Here is a 5,519-nt window from a genome sequence, read left to right as displayed (position 1 = left end):
GGCTATCGTGCCGTGTTCAGCCGACACAACAAGCTACGCCCAGGCATTCCACACCGACCTCAATTCACTCAGTTGCCTCAGCTGCCATGCCTGCACACGCTACTCCTATTCCCATCACGCCGCCTGCTCAAGTCACCGAGCCAGTTCCAGTCACTGAGCTACCTGAGGGTTGTCACTTAGTCACTATTCCCATTTCAGTTGAGCCACCAACGGCTCAGGCATTTGAGATCACTGGGAGCATACCTGACGAGGAGCCTTTCCCGAGCCTATCCCACATGGAGTTACCGTCAGACCTATGTATGGATTCACTTCTAGGCCCTGAGTTGGATATAGGGCAACCTCTCGAGTACTTACCAAGACTAGAGGATGTTATGATATCTTCAAATACTTTGCAACGCCGACTCAGCACATTGACCAGGATAGTATCCCATAGGCTACTTTATTTTACTTTTAGTTTTATCTTTTTGAAGCATTGTACTAGAAAGTTATATATATATATATATATATATATATATATATATATATATATATATATATATATATATATATATATATATATATATATATATATATATATAGTGGAAATGCTGCCTTTCTCTTTTTGTTCTTCATGCTGAAATATTATCAAAAGAGATTGGTCCCTAGGAGATTGACCGTAGGAAGGCCCAGCACTAGGAAAGTAACATGACCATAGGGAAGTAATCCTTCCTCAAACCTTTTTCGATTATAATGCACTAAAATCTCTAAGTGTGGGGTAACCCCCGCAACTAACTTAGAATTTTAGAAGTCAATGTCCTTGATTTATAAAGTATTAAAATATTCTTTCTAGAGAACATTAGGGACAATGTTCTTTTAAGTGTTGGGTAATGGGTAAAGGTTTTAAAGGTCGAAGGTTTTAAAAGTCGAGTAACCATAAAACGCCAAGTTTTGAAAAATTCTTTTGTCCAAAAGTAATTAAGCAATAGATATTGGATAATTTTGAAAAATTCTTACCTTGTTTTTACCCAAAAGATCTAATAAAATTGCTAGAAATTGGTTTTCAGAACATTTATTAGAACGAAACGATTAAGCTGAAACTTATGTTTTGTGTCAAAAGATTTCTTTTAAGAAAATATGTAAAAGGCTACGCATGATCAAACACGACCCCTACTCCCCAAAAGGTAAGGAATCTTGGACCCAAAGTATCTGTATGACCCATCAAATCTACAGTAATTTGTCATTTTATTTGATGAGCGTGCCGGTGTACGATTCAAGTTAGAACTTGGTTCAGACATACGTTTCAAGATCAATAGTTAGTGAGCGCCATTCTGAATAGAGAAGACAAAAATCCATCCATTTCCGTTTCCACTCCACACAATTTAAACCGACCAACTCACATAAAGAATTGATGAATCAGAAATATTCACCCCAAATTCACTCCCAGAATACACCATTAACATTCACCCCCTTTCCATTCATCAAAAGATCCAGAGATTTATAAAGAGATAGATCGATCAAATTCGCTTCATCAAAAGCACTTGTTGAAAGATTCCGAACCCATGATTGTTTTTGATAGGTCAAAGACCTATTTTCAGTGGATTATCACTTCCTCTCTGGGCACCAGGAACGAAAGACAAAAGTTATGAAGAAAGGGTATGCCGAAAAAAAAATGATTATGAAAGAGCAAAGTCTCTATAAATAAGGCAAAGAAAACCCTGAGAAGATGCCCTAAAGAAGAATGCCGGAAGAGCAAAAGAAAATTCTAGACAAAGTCTTAGCAAAATCCGCCTCTTCCAAAGAAAAATTTGAAGGATTCTATGCCATTCTCTATCCAAAATGGATACTCTGAAGAATCAAAATCTATCAATTCTCTCAAAAATCAAAAGAGCTGGATACCTTTCATCGATCCATAAATTTTCGACCAAACCCTATAACCCGTCTTCCTCTTGAAAAAATGCTTAGGAAGAAGATCAGTGTCGTCCTTACTCAACTGGTGGAGATATCGATGCTTTACCAAGCCTATGATGAGAACTATTACACGACTGGCTTCTGAGCGACAATACAATTAGAATAGGACACCCCAAACACTTGAGTGATATGAGTGATCCGCTAGTGAGGAGCCTGATCATGTATACTCTACATCTGAGAGTTGGAAAGTACGCCTTTTTCACTATGGACGCAATTGAAATCTAGCGACCAAACCATCGAAGCTCGAAACTTTTTCTAATACTTTCGAAAGATGTGCCGACTTCTGATAAAGGCATAATAAAAAGATCTACGGGTGGGGCAAGGGAGAATCTATTAGAAAGATCCTTATATTTCCGCTTTTTGTTTGAGGACAAGCAAAGCCAAGTGTGGGGTATTTGATATCGGGCAAAAAGTCACATTTTTATCCCCAATATTAAGCCCTAAAACAATAAAGATTTAAACTTTGTCGGCAAAATTATCGTTTTTTCGGTTGATTCTGTAGATTAATTAATTACGAAGGCAATGCAAAAAGAATCAAGTAAAATGGAGCTAAAACGAAGATTCTAGAGCGAAAATGGTAAAAGAAAAGAAATCAAGTTACGATCTAGTGAAATCAGGCTGACCAGGCCAGCAAACAGCCTGCCATACGGCTTGCCAAATAGCCTGCCAGTATGGCAAACAGCCTACCAAATGGTCAGAGTAAACGGACTCGATAAACGGCGTACCTTAGCAAACGGCCTCCAAAAACGGCCTGCCAAACGGCCTGCCAGCCGTTTGCAGGCAAAAATCAAGTCTTTTTAGGGCTATGTCCATCCATTCCAACACACACTCAATTTGTAATTCATTTCATATTTTCAAGCTTTTAGTTAGTCTTTAGTAGTAGTTAGCTTAGCTTTTATTTTCCGGAGGATATCCCGGCGAGTCCCTGCGATCTCGGACAGATTTCTTCGGCCTTTTCAGGTTTTTATCCGAAACGCTTGTCTTTTATATTAAACATGTGTTCTTACTTTTTATGTTTAATAATGCATTTCAATATTACCATGATAGCTTAATTAATCTGTATGTTGCCATGATAGAAGTCTGGGTTAGCGTAATTATGTTAATTTAGTACGATTACTGCTATAATACTAAACTAGGAAGTCTGATAGATTTGTATGCTAGCATCTTAAGGATTGACCAACCTAGGTTGTGATCAGGACTTTTCCACCTATATGAAATTAGCTACTTCATAGGATTAAGACCACTGGTTATACTGTATCTGAAGATTCTATGAACTCGGTATGCAGGAGTTCCCGAGAGGCATTTAATGCGCTTTTAGGACACGGAACTTAGGAATTGAGACATGAATGACCTAGTATGCCTATTGACTGTTCCGAAGAGACCTCTTAGGAGATGTTAAGATCTAGTTAGTGCCTTCACTATGTGACCCAAGCCTATTGCATGTTCTTGTTTGATTGTTGCCTTAGGTCTTAGTCATATCAACTGTTTAGGTATTCATTAGGTTTCTATCTGCTTTACTATCAGTATATTGACTGTGATGTTGTATAATGTTTGAATTGATATGATATCATTAGTGTGATGGAATGGTTTTTAGTTTTCATTTAAGGTTTTGCCAACTTAAACCGACGAATTCCTTCCGTTTTGATCAGTGTTCAATCAACACGGCACGTTGTTATTCAGTTACCTGAACGGATAAAGAGGGTTAGGATTAGAGCTTAACTCACTAATAAACCTAGTGTTTTACTGAGGATAACCTCTGAGGTATTGTTACTTTTCAATTATACGACCAAGTGACATACTTCTCACTGTCAAAGAGAACTCCGAGAGTTCAGAGATAAGTAGGTCTGTGTAATTGGCTCATCCAACCAGATCTACATCATTCCAAGCATAGTCCTAACATAAGCATAATTACCTTTCCCTAACTTAATACTAATATCTTGGTCAACATTTCCCTGATCTGCATACTCCGGATATCCTTCCACGTTATTTACTTTTCCGCACTTAGGACTTTTAGCTAAAATCAACTACTATCTTTTATCCAGATAATTTAACTGAAAGACAATTATCCACTTGATCTTCAATTCGTTAATCAGCAAAAAAAAAATACAAAACTAGGTTAACTTACACCTTCTACACCTTAGAAAGCAAAAGTAAATTTAGGCCCCGCAAAATATAAATAAACAAAAACACTGTGTGCTACCGAATCGGACATCCTGCGACCTAACGACACCGCACAAATAAAACCGTCCGTTAGTAGCATATCACTGCTTTTCTTGACGCCGCTGCCGGGGAATCGAATATTTTGATTGAGAAAGATTTTTACACAGACAAAGTATTGTTTGGTGGTGTCTAAGAAAGACAATTATACACGGACTTTGTTGTTGGATTTTCCAAACAGTCTCCAATTATATTGAAACCAAAAGGATCCTGCCTCTCCGTAGTCAGCCTGGCCACCTGATAGTGCTCCAAATGAACATATATTTAGTAGCAATATCCTCCCAATATGTAAATTATTTAGTTGTAATTGTCCTATTGTAAGTTGTAATCGTTTATATTAAATAAGTGCGAAGATAAAAGGCGAAAACGACGATTTGAAGACATAAATGACCAAAAAGCTCAAATATACAAGATACAATCCAAGTGGTTCAATTTATTGATAAGAAACGTCTAAAAATGACAAGAGTACAAGTTGCGGAACTGAAAGTACAAGATATTAAATTATACGAAAGGACGTTCGAAAATCCGGAACCGGGACCTAATCCAACTATCAACGCCCGACGCAACGGACTAAAAATTATGAGTCAACTATGCACAAGAATATAATATAATATTTAAATAATTATATAAATTATTTATATATTATATATATTTAAATATAATGTCGACAAGCAAATGGCCAAAAAAATGTGAGCTGGATTCCTGACCTCCACACTCGCGGAGCTTTAAAGCATAGAACCTCTGCACTCGCGGAGCAGCCAAAATCAGAAATGTCCTATAAATGCAACGAGCTTCTGCCGAGTTCAGAAAACCGAAAATAATAATAATAATACTCCTCTGTAATAATAATAAATAAATAAATAAATATATATATATATATATATATATATATATATATATATATATATATATATATATATATATATATATATATATATATATATATAGTATAGTGTAGTTTTATATTAGATTAGTTTTGGGTTATGCAAAGGTTATTTTACGGGTTTTAAAGTCGGAGCTCTGTCCGTGTAACACAACGCGATAAATAATCAATGTAAGCTATGTTCTCCTTTTTAAATTAATGTCTCGTAGCTAAGTTATTATTATGCTTATTTAAAATGAAGTAATCATGATGTTGGGCTAAAATACTAAAATTGGGTAATTGGGCTTTGTATCATAATTGGGATTTGGACAAAAGAACGACACTTGTGGAAATTAGACTATGGGCTATTAATGGGCTTTATATTTGTTTAACTAAATGATAATTTATTAATTTTAATATAAATATTTACAATTGGACGTACTTATAAATAATCATATACACTCGATCGGACACGATGGGCGGGATATTTATA

The sequence above is a fragment of the Rutidosis leptorrhynchoides genome, chromosome 2 (genome assembly GCF_046630445.1).
Source record: "Rutidosis leptorrhynchoides isolate AG116_Rl617_1_P2 chromosome 2, CSIRO_AGI_Rlap_v1, whole genome shotgun sequence".
Taxonomy (NCBI): Eukaryota; Viridiplantae; Streptophyta; class Magnoliopsida; order Asterales; family Asteraceae; genus Rutidosis; species Rutidosis leptorrhynchoides.
Note: the sequence above shows the minus strand (reverse complement) of the source record.